We start from the raw sequence: 14287 nt of genomic DNA, 5'->3' as shown, positions 1-14287 counted from the left end.
CTTGAAGGAGTATTCTTCTTTCTCTCTTCTTCTCTCTCGCAGCCTCTCGGGGTCTCCTTATGTCTCCCTAAGTGCCCCCCATGCCTCTTATTTATAGTGAATTGGAGAAGAGGGCTTGTGGTTGAGAAGTGGAGCTCTTTGTGGAGGGGGATCTTGGAAAGATCAGTGATCTGATGCTCAGATCATAAATCTGATGGTTCCATTGGCTCCGGAAGGGGGGGTAAAACCCTAAGACGCTTGGTTAGAAAGCTCTCAGTTCACTTCTTCTTCTTTTCTCTGTTCGAAGTACTGTCTACTGCCTGTAGACTCCGATCGCAGCGCGCGCGATTTTGCTAGTCACTTTTCTTTATTTTTCTTTTTATAAAATCTTCAAACTAACTAACACATCACTTGTTTTTTTTCTTTTAAATGACATCTAGTTCTAGAAATCTCCATATCTTTTTTTTAAATTAAGATAATCTCTAAAATATCTAAAATATTCTAGTCTTGTCCAAAAGTCTAATATTCTTAGACCATCCTTATTACGCACATTAACATTAGTGATTAATATAGCTCATATCTCTTGTTCACGTTATAACTTTCATGAAGGGTGGCTACGGTCCTTGTTAATTCATAAGAAATATCGAGTTACAACTCTCCGTTTTATTTATTTATTTATTTATTTTTGTTAGTTAGTTATTAATGTTAGTTAATTTTTTCCTTTAGTTAGTAACCTTACTAACTTATTAATTGACTAACTAACTTTTGAACTAACCAACTAACTTTTATTGCGTGGGAATATTACATTTGAGATGCATTGATTGATGGAGGCTCATCAATAAACATAATGACGGATGTGACAATGAAGGACTTAGGGTTGCAAGGAATTCAACCTACACAGTGGCTTATCAGATTGATAGATCAAAGCATAATTAAACCGTTGGGTATCCTCCTATACATAAAAACAACCCTTGCAGGAAAAGATTACTGGCTGACATATTTGGTGGTCAAACCAAATTCTTATGGGACCTCATACCCTCTGTTGTTGGGAAGACCTTGGCTTTTTGAAGCAAAAGCCAGGACAAACTAGTTCAAAGGAACCCTAACCTTAGGCAGAGGACCCAATAAAGTGGTGTTGAAATTGTATGGATCGCAAAAAGGCAATGGATCCACATCCATTGAAGTCATAACTGACTCCTCCAATGAGGTAACAAATGGTACATCAAGTGACGAAGAGGCTATTAAGCAGATCTTTCCCAAGAAAACAGAGGCACAATTCCTAATAGTGGGCACTGTAAGCCAACTACCAAGGGAAGCAAAGTCCTTGTCCAGAAGAAATCACCACTCACACAGAAGCAAACAAAGCTCTGATACCCTTCCAGCAACCTCAATAGATGAATGAGTCATCTGTTCAGAAGGAGGACACTGGTTCTAGTGGAACATCAGACGATGATACTACTCCTTTGAAAGAGTGTCAAACCTCTATCCAGAAGCAATTCGTGGGACATTTATCCATGAAGTGGAAGGTGAAAGGCAAGGAAAATTCCTGGATACTGACGATACTGAACATCACTTGAAAGTGGGTCTCAATCTTCCAGAAGAAGAACTAGTGGTCATGCAAGACTTATTAAAGGAGAAATTAGACGTGTTTGCTTGGTCATATAAAGATCTAAAGGGGACTGATCCCATAGTATGCCAACATCACATTGACCTCGAGCCCGATGCCAAACCTGTAAGGCAAAGACAAAGGTGTATGAATCCTAATTATTCTTCTCTGGTGAAGGCTGAATTATTGAAACTTCTTGAAGTCAAGTTCATTTATCCCGTGGCTAACAGTGAATGGGTTTCGCCCATTGTGTTAGTATCCAAGAAGAATGGGAATCTTCGAATATGTGTAGACTTTTGAAAGCTGAATTCAAAGACAAAGAAGGATTATTTACCTATCCCTTTTACATTCCAACTGTTGGACACAGTGGCAGGCCATGAGCTCTATTCCCTCTTGGATGGATTCAGCGGATATAACCAAGTCCAAATTGCAAAAGAGGACCAATCCAAAACAACCTTCACCACAGAATGGGGGACCTATGCCTATAGAGTGATGCCATTTGGGCCCTGTAATGCTCCTGCCACCTTCCAACAAGTAATGATGGCTGCCTTCCAGAATCATTTGCATGATTTCATTGAGGTGTATCTTGATGACTTCTGTGTCTATAGCTTAATCCGTGAGCACTGGGGACACCTAGAGCAATGTTTTGATAGATGCCGAGAGTATGGGATTTCTCTCAACCCCGACAAATGTGACTTTGGAGTCTCCTCGGGAGTTCTTTTGGGCCATATTGTTTATGCATAAGGGATTGCAACAGACCCAGCGAAGATTGAGAAGATTGCTGCCTTGACAGCACCAGCAAACCTCAAGCAATTGAGAGTATTTCTTGGCCATGTGGGCTAATATAGAAGATTTATTGCACATTTTGCAACCAAGGCAGCCCCTCTACACCAGCTCCTAAGGAAAGATGTTGATTTCCTTTGGACTGATGACTATGAAGAAGCCTTTAATACCCTAAAATAGTGCCTTATCCAAGCACCTATCTTGCAACCTCCTGACTAGACGAAGGAGTTTCATATGCACACAGATGCATCAGTTGAAGGGCAAGGTGATGTCCTATTTCAAAAGGGTCCCTTTAAATTAGATCAACCAATTTATTATACAAGCCGAAAGGTCACTAATAGGGAACGGAACTACACAGTGATAGAGCTTGAGTGCTTAGCAATGGTGTTTGCACTGGAGAAGTTTTGACACTATCTATTGTCCGCATTTTAAGTTCTACATGGATCATGAAGCCTTGTCCTTCCTGATGAACAAAGCAAACGTTAAAGGATGACTAATGAGATGGTTGCTCCTATTTCAGGAGTTTGATTTTGAAGTGGTCACTAAGCCTGGCCGTTCCCATGTCCTAGCCGATCATCTATCACAGATCCCTCAAACTACAAAAGAGGAATAGGATGATCCGGACCTTCCTGATGCTTCCTTGTTTCTAGTTGAAAACAGTTACTCCCTGGTATGCAGGCATTGCCAACCTCCTGGAAACTCAACAGTATCCTCCTGGCATCTCAAGCCGTGAGAAGAAGAAGCTTCTGTTAGAATCAGCCCCCTACACCTTGCTAGGCAAAGCACTGTACAAGAGAGGCAAAGATGAAGTGTTACGAAGATGTGTTGCAGGAGATAAAATCGGCATAGTATTGAAAGCATGCCATGACGAACCATGTGGTGGACACTTCGCAGGAGAAGCGACAGCCAGGAAGGCTCTGTTAGTAGGATATTGGTGGCCTACCCTCCACAAGGATGCACATGACTATTGCAAGAGATGTGATGCTTGTCAGTGAATGGAAAAACCCACCAAAACAAGTGCCATGCCACTACAACCCATTCTTCCCCTAAAGCCGTTCAAGAAGTGGGGGATTGATTTTGTGGGTCCCATTGATCCACCCACCAAACGAAAACAGAACAGATACATCTTAGTATGTACGGATTATGTTACAAAGTGGTTTGAAGCTAAAGCTCTGAAGTGGGACGATGGTAACAGCATATTCCTATTCATGTACGAGAATATTATCACCCATTTTGGCAGTCCTCTTAAGCTGGTAAGTGACAGAGGTACTCATTTCCTTAACAAAATCATGGAGGAGCTGACAGAGTTGTATAAGATCTGCCATCACAAGTCCACTCCCTATTATCCCAGAGCCAATGGCCAAGTTGAAGTCACCAATCGCATCCTTTGCTCGATTCTGACAAGAACGATTGCCTCACATCGTCGCGACTGGGACGATCGACTTACAGAGGCCCTCTGGGCATACAGAACCTCCCATAAGGCAGCTACAGGACAGACCCCTTTCCAGCTAGTGTATGGTACAGAAGCTGTCTTCCCTGTTGAACTGGAATTGCCCTCTTTGCGAGTGGCAGTTAAAGAATGCTTGGGAGATGATGAGTCACTGCAACACCGCCTCCTGCACTTGGAATGCTTGGATGAGATATGGCAGATGGCCCTACAGTGCATGGAAACCACTCAGGCGCGACGCAAGGCCTATCATGACAGTTTCATCAAGCACAAGGAGTTCAAAGAAGGTGATCTTGTCCTAGCCTATGATTTGATATTTGGCAAGTTTCCTAGCAAGCTTCAATAACGGTGGATGTGCCCATACAAGGTACTTGATGTCAATCCTAATGGCTCTGTTCAAGTGTAGACCATTGATGCCTTTAATGATCCTTTCTTGATCAATGGCTATCGCATGAAGAAGTACTTCCCTCCCTTGGGATCTTGGCAATCACAGTCAACCTATCCTCTCCCTTTAGGGTGTCGCAATGTCCTTCTTGTCGTGCTTCTGATAGCCCTTGTGATTCTCCTCATGAGGCGGTCTCGTTCTGCTAACCCCTCTCGCAGATATCTCTCAACCCGACCTTGTTCTCTTCTCATCTGATCCAACAACGATGGCGAGGTTGGTCCTGATACATGGTATTTCTACCATTCTCTTTTTTAACAAAAAAAGAAAAAAAACAAACAAACAAAACTATTATGGGAGAAAAGGAAGAAATCCACTGTTATAACAGGCCTCGTTCCAAGAAAAGGTGGACTTAGATGGGAAGCTGAATGTGGAAAAGGTGGTAGCACCCCACAGTTCAGGATAGCTTGCTCATCAACAGAACCTTTCCAGCAAGTAATTTGAAGCCACCTCCCTTGGTGCACTATCTCTGCAATATCAGTCCATCTGTCCTTCTTAACAGACAACTTTTCTTACAAATCATTGAAGTACAAGACTTCTAGGCTGCCTCCCTGGGTACGCCTCATCTTCAAGATCCTCGTAACAACCACAGCCATCATGATCTTCATCACCAACCCCTTGAGTGATGCAAGCTTTCATCCTAACAAGATGGGGACGTGAGTATGGGCTGCCCTCTGTATCTATCAGAGAGCGAGACAGAGGGTAGGATGAGTGACTAGTTTTTTCCTTCAAATCCAATGAGAGGTGAGATGTGTGAACAGAGTGTTGCACACACAGGATGGGCCTTTCAATGCACAACGCATGATCTGTTCCTGTGCACTGCACCATAAGGCTCCCTGGCCTTTCTTCTTGCACTATATGCCGACACAGGGCGGGATGCACTGTTGCACCATCCAATGCCACAAGGCATACAACCTCTGCACAAGTGACAGTGAGGATTACATCAATGGGTTTCAGGAATGGGCTACCCTCTGTATCTTTCAACAGAGCGTGAGACAAAGGGTGGGCTGAGTTTGAGGATGTTTCTTCAATCAATTATTGAGAGGTGAAGATTGAGGGACATTACGACCATTGGAGTCAGGTACGGTTCTGTTTCCCTATGCACCCACGGGATAGGTCTCTGCCACCAGCACAGGACACGTCACTCTGTCCTGTACACTGCACTACAAGGCTCCTTGGCCTTCTTGCTTGCACCTATGCTAGACGGGGTTGGACGCACTGATGCAGCATCAATTGTGCACACTGGCATACTCTCTCTGCACCATCCCCTTGTTGATTCCTAAACCGGGTGTGAGCTCTGGGTTTTCATCATTATTCACTCGAGTGATATTAGTGATGGGGCGAGTGACTGCTCTTTCATTCCATTTGAGTGATCGTGAGTTGAGTGCAATATCTCTCGTCGTCGACGAATTTACTACAATTCCTTCAACCAGCTACCTCCGTGGGTGTTGTCGCGTGGTCCCTGCCACGAAGGACATTGGACGTGTGGTGTGAAGACACCTTGGTACCTCCTACGACCGACAACGATACAAGACGCAACCTCGATAGTCAACATTACTCCTCGGCAATATGGGCCAAGTTTTTCTAGCCCTACACCTTCTGTTTCCCAGTGATGGTCATGTCTTAAGTGTGGGGATGTTCGTGGTTGGTCTGATGTGTGGTATTAGGCCCTTGATGTTTGGTTTACCCTTCCTGCTAAGGTTTTAAGTGTGGGGACGAGTCCCTGCGCGTCTATGTTGCATACCTCCATGCATATACCCTGCTATGATCATGCATCTACACCATGACTTCATTTTACCCTGATGGGGTCCCTTCCCCACTCTTGCGTTTTATTTCATTCTATCCTCGGAGCTGTTCCTTGACCGTTTTCCTTTATTCTTTGTTTTGTGATTTTTTCATGCAAACGCACCTTACATTCACTGAGAATCACATCCAACCTTACAGCCGTGTTTGTCCCTTTGAACTACCCATTTTTCCTTTTTACCAACCCCTGTTTCGATAGGCGGTTCTAAAGTTATTAATTTTTGAAGCAATTCTCGTAAATTTGACGGTTTTTCATGAGAACGCATCTTTATTGCTTCAGAACCCTAATCTGATATGCCAGCCCTATCCTACCCATTCCCCCTAATATTTTTCCTTTTTACTCCCTATCATTCCGATGCACGGTTGGTCCGTTATTACTTTTTGCAGGTTTTCGAGCCCTTTTCATGCCTATTTTTCACATTTTTCCATGTGAACATACCCTATTTTCATCAAAATTCCAGTTTAATTTGACAGCCGTGTCCCCCAGCCTTTCCCCCACTTTTTCCTTTTTCCTCCCCCCTCTTTTGACTGCTGGATTTTTAGTTATTAATTTTTTTGAGTATTTTTTGTGTCTTTTTTGTGTTTTTCCCATATGAACCCCTCCCAATTTCCCCCAAATTGAGTTTTGATGCACCAGCCCTGTGATTCCCTTTCTTTCAAACATTTTTCATTTATACTATCCTCTATTCCGGTGCACGGATCATTCCATATTAATTTCCGAGTCCATTTTCGAGTACGCTTTTTGGATTTTTTCCATGTGAACGCATCCTATCTTGATCGAAACCGTGTTTTGCCATGATGTGGTTGTTGGGCACGTTATTTTGCACATTTTTCTTTCTTTCCGCCCTATGTTCTGGTGAGTGAATTTTTTCATATTAATCCTCGTATGTATTTTTGGAGTCGTTTTTCGTGTTTTTCCCATGTGAACACCTTGATTGTGCCCCGTAACCCATGTCGCATTTTTCTCTCATTTTCCCCTTGTCTCTCTGCACATCTTTCCTTTTTACGGTTTTTCAATTTCATGTGTGGGTTGAGTTTTATTAATTTTTCTTCCTTTTTGCTGTGTGGCCTCGTTTCTCATGTCGCGCGTGCATGCACTTGTTTTTGGTTTTACGCACCTCGAGACGCCCCCGTGACGTCTGTGGCTCACGTGTTGCCGTATCTACCCGGTCTGATCCCGTCAATGCAAATTTTTTTACTCCCGTCCCGCGCCTGCACGCGGGATGGGGGTGCTCTCATTTTTACACCCAAACAAACAAAAAAAAACACGCACACACACACACCAAAACACCAAAAATAAAAATTAACAAAACAAAAAACAAAACAAATGCAATCCTAATTTAAAACAAACAACCAAATTCAAACAAAAAAAAACCCACACCAAAACAGACCACCAACAAAAGCAAAAGAAACCAAAGAGAAAAAAAAACATTTTAAAAAAACAAAAACACAAAACACAAAACACACAACACAACACCCAAAACACAAAGAGCAAACACAAAGACAAAACAACCAAAAAGCAAAATAACAAAAAAAGCAAACAAACAAACGGAAAAAAAAAAACCAAAACAAACCGTACCTGACCGTTTCTCCCTCTGCGTGCCTCCTTCTCCACGGGTCCTCCACGAGCCTCCCTCCTCCACAACCTCCCTCATCCATGAGCCTCCCTCCTCCACGACCTCCCTCATCCTCTGCCTTCCCTCCTCCATGACCTCCCTTGTCCTCCGCCTTCTGCCCTCCTACTCGCGCCTTCTGCCTCCACCCGCGGCTCCTCCACGTGCCCTCCTACTCCCACCTTCTGCCTCTACCCACGGCTCCTCCACGAGCCCTCCTACTCTTGCCTTTTGCCTCCGCCTGCGGCCTCCCTCTCGCCGCCTCCCTCCCTCCCGCGGCCTTCCTCCCTCCTCCACCCGCGACTCCGCCGCCCCCGCCCACCTCCTTGGGCACTACCCATTTCCCACCACCCCATTTTTACGCCCCCCCGACAGATTTACCCCCCCCCCCCCCTCTGCCAAATTTGACTCCCCCCCTAACCCACCCCAATCTAACCACAGTTCCCTCCCCCCAATCTAACCACGGTTTCCCCCCTAACCCACCCCACTCTAACCACAGTTACCCCTCTCCCCTATCCCCCCTTCCCACCCACACCCCTCTCCAGAAACACCCCCCTCTCCCATAGTCCCTGTTCACACTCACCACCCGCAAGAACACACCCGCGTCAAACACCCACCACACCTCCCTGCAGGCCCGTGTTCCTTTTCGTGCACGTCTCAGCAATACGAGATGGACCAACATTTTGTTAAAGTGACCAGAGGGAATGTTACAAATGTCACCTATGGTTCCTATTTATATGCTTTCTTGACATATTCGAGCTTTAAGAAGGGTGTGCTACCACCTCCTCCATCTGATCCAGTTCTTCCCCCTCCACCTTCAGAGGATTTAGAACCTATTGACATAGAGGATCTTGATTCCCCTCCTCCGTTGGTCATTCAGCAGAAGCGCCTGAAGCGTGTAGCAGAGCAAACTCCCTCAGTCATTCCTTCAGTAACAGTTCCTGCTACTTCTGGTAGTGACCTCCCTGCCTACCTCACATATGCCATTCCTTTCCTTTGTAATGACATCCATAGTTCTATTGAACTCTCAGTGACAGCCTGTGTTCAACAGTTATATACTTTTTTCTATGAAGAATTGATGCAATCCAAAGACCAGTTGCATAAGGCAACCATAGAGTTAGCCTCTACTAAAGACACTCTTGTCGATCTGCTTAAGCGGATGGAGCAACAGACCCAAATGATTGAGATTCAAAGAGGAGAAATATCTTCTTTGAAGATTCAGTTAGCAGAAGCTCAGTCAAAGGTCACTAGAGTCTCGAAAGAGAAAGAGAAAATGTCCAAAGAAGCTCAAGAGTTTAAGACTCTTTTAGATGCAAAAATGTCAGCTTTGCGGACTGCTCATAATACATTGGAATCATAAGCTTCCCAGATTAAGTAGTTGCAAGACCAACTGACACAGTCACGGTCCATTCCTCCAAGCCCCAATATTCCTATGATTTCTTCTATATCTCAGCAGGACTTGGCAGTTCTCCGGAGACAGGCCACATTATGTCCATTGTTTCAAGATAAAGTGGAAAGATTGCAATCCAAGATGGATTTGTTATGGTCTAAATTTGAGCACTTTCAGGAGTATGTTCCTCCGGACCATTCCTTCTTTGTCCACTATCAGTTTGCAGAAGTTGGCCTTCTGTATGAAGCTTTCAACGATGGATCTCCCTCTTCCAGAGGATGGTTGGAGTGGGGCTTGGTCTTCTGATTTGCTGATAGAAGTTGTCTGTATGGTCTTTGAAGATTCTGTGACGACGGATACCATGTTGCTGTCTTGCATGTATCTACGAGGTGATCTGTTGATTTCAGATGATGTAGATTTGGCTTGGTATGTGGGAGATGTGGTTTTGCAAGTTGTTTTGTATGTCAACTATTTGGAGTTGAGGATAGATGATATGTTCTAGTGTTATTCTTCTAAAGTGGCTACTTGCCCTAACATTTCATGGCATTCAATGATTGATTCTGTGGTCCTGAACCAACGATAGAATACAGCTTCTACTTATGTGTAGAGCACTAACCAACTGAGGGTGGATCTCCTAGCTTATCTTTTCAAGAACCATCCATTTGATTCATCCTTCTTTGATGCCTACCATAGACGATCTGTTTTAGGTCCCTTTGTTCCTAGCCTATTGTACTATCAACAAATGGCCCATCGCTATGATACTTATCTTTCCCTTTATCAATCCAACTCAGCAGCTATCTTACCTCTCCTTTTCCAACCTTAGAGTTTTTCTCAAATCCCTATATTTACCTATTGTTCTTTCATTGAAGATCGAGTCTTTTACCCTTCTCCGCCATGCCCTTCTCCATCTATTCATATACATTCTACTTTTCCTGCTTATCAATTGACACCTTTCCTAACTGATTCACTTAAATTTTCAGCCACTCCTTCTTTAGCTTATTCCTCCTTTTATGATTTTGCCTACCCATCTCTTCATCCTCTTTTACTTATTCCTCTTCCATCTCCTGCCACTTCTATTTCTCAACCCCCTGAGTTGGTTAGTGGATACGAAGGATTTGATTAGCAGATTCCGAGAAGAAGAGGATGGAGCTTGACTGATTCTCTCACAGGACCACAAATTAACTGGCCATTAATTCCAGGGGACTGGACAACTGCTAGTCAAGCATACCAGAATTGCCTCCATTTTGCTCACCAATATTCACAATCTCTAGATCCTTCAGTAAGATTGACAGCTCATTTTTCTTGGTATCTAGCATATATGCATAGGCATTCCCATAACGATCAAAAGGCCATTCCAAAGCTTTGTATGAATGTCAATATGAACATTGATCCGCAACAGTTGGATGTCCTATATTTTCATGTCCTATGTCTAAACTTGCTATATTTGAGACTTCCAGTAGCCATAGTTGGTGCCATCCAACTTAGCAATGTTAAACAAAGCTATATCTTTGAGATGACCAGTCATAATGAGTCAAAGAGAGGTAGACTATGCAAAAAATAGGCAACTGTAATTAGCATGTAATACTACATTAGACTATTATAACAGTCCTAGAACTGATGTAATATTACATCAACGAAGTCACAATGTAGTCATAATGTCAAATCTTTGACAACCCAAATAAGCATACAATAGCTCCAAAGTATGCAAATGAAAGACCAACAGAAGCTCCAAGTGGAAATCACACATAGACAATGTAAGGAGCATGCATTTCTGACATATGCTTCAAAGCATGTATTGAAAGGGTCAAGCATAGATCATAGGCATAATGATTGTCACAAAGCATGTCAATGTAGACTAATGTCAATCAAATGCCAACCAAGATGGAGATTGATCAAAGATCAAAAGGCATTCCATAGCAATAAAAGACATGTGCCAACCTCCGTATATATCAGTGTAGTCATATGAATCACTCATGAAGCACCCATGACAAATAGGCAAAGCATAAAGTGACCAAATAACCTTTAACCCTAGTGTATTACAATAGTGAAATCACTTCTAAACTAAGATAAAATAGGGACAAAATCAGCTCCAAATCATTCCCATAGTGTATGCATAGCATTCCCTGACATTTAGGCATCAATCGAGTACCAAATGGCATCAACAACTAGTGCCAACCAAGCATAAATATCAAATATTAATGTAATACTACTTGTGGACTATTATAACAGTCCTAGAATTGATGTACATCAATCCAAACCCAATTCCAATGATCAAAGCCTTCAATTCCAATTTCTAGGCATGTTTGTATGCATTAGATGAACCCTTTTCAAGTATGGTTTCCAAGAGTGAAGACCAAGCTATAGGTATTCAAATGAATGCTAAATGTGTACTTCTTGAACTCATCAAGAAAAAGTCTCTAATACCAATTGAAGGTAGGTGAGCCTTGAAGTGGAAGCACGAGTGGGAGCAAGAGCTATGGTGGAAGGAGCAAGAGAGAGAGAGAGAGAGAGAGACAACGTGGGAACTCCAATAGTCACAATGTGTGACCAGCCTTCCATTTATTCAAATGCACTAAAACAATAAAGAATTAAGTGATAGTGATGGGTTCCCACTGCCTGTAGTGTGCAAGCATAGGTATTATCAGTATAGTAATACACGTGTAGCTAGGTGGAGGCACCTTTACCCTCGGGGAAGGGGGGAGCACTCATGAATATATATATATATAACGTGAGTTGAAAATAAGGGATTTTTAAAATACCATTTTTATATATTTTTTACATACATAAGGGTGTCATATAAAGGGGTTACTTACAGATTGAATAGAAAAGGGTTGTGTTTTATTGAAGAAAATTTTACAAATTTGGATATTTATAAATAAGCCATGAACGCACGTTATATAGAGAATATATATATAGTGAACCCCCTGAGCCTTTATCCCCAATAGTAAGGAAAGTAGGGTCAAGGTACGCCACGAACTTGTCCAAAAAGTGAGTAATGGAGGGTCAAAGGTCTTGTGATCCAAATGACATGCATTCTTTAAGAGTGGAGACATTGACATTGTAAATCAAAGGAAAGTCATACATGCCATGCTTTCCCCAATCAAAATCCACATCGTGGTGCCTCCGGTAAGCCATGTAGGTGGGGTCATCCCTTTCATGTGGTACTGTGCTGCAAAAAGCCATCCATGCCTCAAAATTGGTGTCCTAGATCATTCGGCACCATTTAGGTTGGCCTTCATAGCCTTTGACCTTCCTTGGCTCTTCTCTTGACCTTGTCCTCCCAGTACTTCACTGGCTCTCTTCTCCATACTGTGAGATTTCTAGCCCTCTCGTCTAGCCATCGCTTCTTTAGCCTCTTTGCAACCTAGATGGATCTGTCAACCACTTGAGGAGGTAGCACTTGATTTAGGTTTAGGGCAAGAGGGTACGAAAATTAAAATTCAAATGGACTACACCCATTCTCTCACTGCTCCCAATGGTTCAATTCTAGTGCCCAATTGATACGCAATTGTTCCTTGATTTGCAGCACCTAGACATCGGGCATCTCCTGTGGTCTGGTGTTAAACTTTCTCCTCATGCGTTCAAATAGCTCCCTGTATTTTCTTTTGGCTTCAATGATTCCAACCATTCCAAACTCTCAAAAATTATTCAATAGGCTTTCAAAATATCTCAATCTTTATCAATCATCCATCCCACCTTCTTCATTGAACTCAACCGGGATACTCGTCAACAGTCTCGCAGACAGTGATGGCAGAAGACTTTAATCTCCCACACAAAAGTTCCGTCCTCTTGCTCAATCACCTTATATCCTTTGCTCCACCAGATGAGTTTCCCCTGATGGTATCTTTGCTCCAGATATGGGTGCTCCAAATAAGGGATTAACCGACCCATCAACCATCTTTTAAGCTCGTCATTCCTAGCATGGACCTGCAATGCATTTCCTTTGTATTAGTAGACTTAGAAATAGTAAGGTTTAATCTTATTAAGATTAACCTTACTCTTAAACTCCACTCCCCGTAAATCAGCTAATAAGACTGTAGACCTATTCTTCTCTAACCTAACGATTTTGTAGGGTCCATCCCATTTAGGCTCCAATTTTCCTGGGAAAATCTCCCTACGCGCATCATAATATAAAACCAGTTCTCCCTTCTTAAAGGTGTACTTCTTCGCTTTTAGATCATGCAACTATTTCATGCGACGTTTAGCCACCTCTTGGTGTAACATCTTCTTTTTCTTGTCCATCTACTTCTATTGACGGAGGTGAGAGAGGGCTCTGTTCAGCAGGCTATGCCTTGGTGTTTGCAGGTTGCTCAAAATTGGGCCCTTCATCCCCCCTTGTTGGTGGTTTTTCCTGGGCCACTATGGTTGGAAGCTCTCAGTGCTTCTACTCTCCAATTATTTTGAGCTCCTCTAACTCCTCTATCGAGAGCCTCACTTGCATCAAAAGTTGCCTCCATTGTGGCTAGTGTTGGTTCTTGGGGTGTGCTCTTGGAGCCTATTTTTTATAGCTCTCATAGAGACCTCTAGCTTCCTTTTTAACCCTTCCATGGATTCATCATCCCCAGCCTGAGTCACATGAAGTATTGTGTTTAGGAAGGCATGTTGCTAGACTTCTAGCCCTACTTTCATTGCTTTGGCCCTTGCTTCTACCATGATTCTCCTGCTTTCTTCTACTAGGGCAAGGCATTCAGCAAGGTCCTTGACTCTTCCAAGGTTCCTCTCTTCCTAGGCCTCCACCTTCTCCTCTATCTTGCCTTGTTGACTCAACCTCGGCTATTGTGATAGCATTGTCACCACCTCTTCTTGTTCTTTCCAAATTGACAACATATTCTCCTTGTCTTGTTTGTGGTGATTCGGCTCTTCTTGTAGTTGTTCCTTCTCTTGGAAGGTCTTGAGGAGTCGGTTCTCCATCTCTAGTAGATTTTTAGTTGACTCCTTGTCCTTCTTAGCCCTAATCTCTTGCAGTTCTTTCAGTAGTCAGTCTTTTTGCCTACTCTCCTTCTAGAACTCTGCATGGGCTTGTGTCTTTACCCTCTTCAACTCCTTGTTGGTGAGCTTCTATCCTAGGTTCTTTAGTTGTTTAAATTGCTCCTTCATATCCTTTTGCCCTTGTATGAGGCTTGATAAGTCCATTTCTAGCCCCATTTCTCCCTCTACCTTTTCCACTTGTAGCTCTTTTGTACTTTCTTCTTCATTCTTCACCTCCATTTTCATCCTTTCCTCT

This window comes from Lygodium microphyllum, chromosome 10 (genome assembly GCF_053477565.2).
Source record: "Lygodium microphyllum isolate KBCC chromosome 10, Lygodium_microphyllum_v1.1.10, whole genome shotgun sequence".
NCBI lineage: Eukaryota > Viridiplantae > Streptophyta > Polypodiopsida > Schizaeales > Lygodiaceae > Lygodium > Lygodium microphyllum.
Note: the sequence above shows the minus strand (reverse complement) of the source record.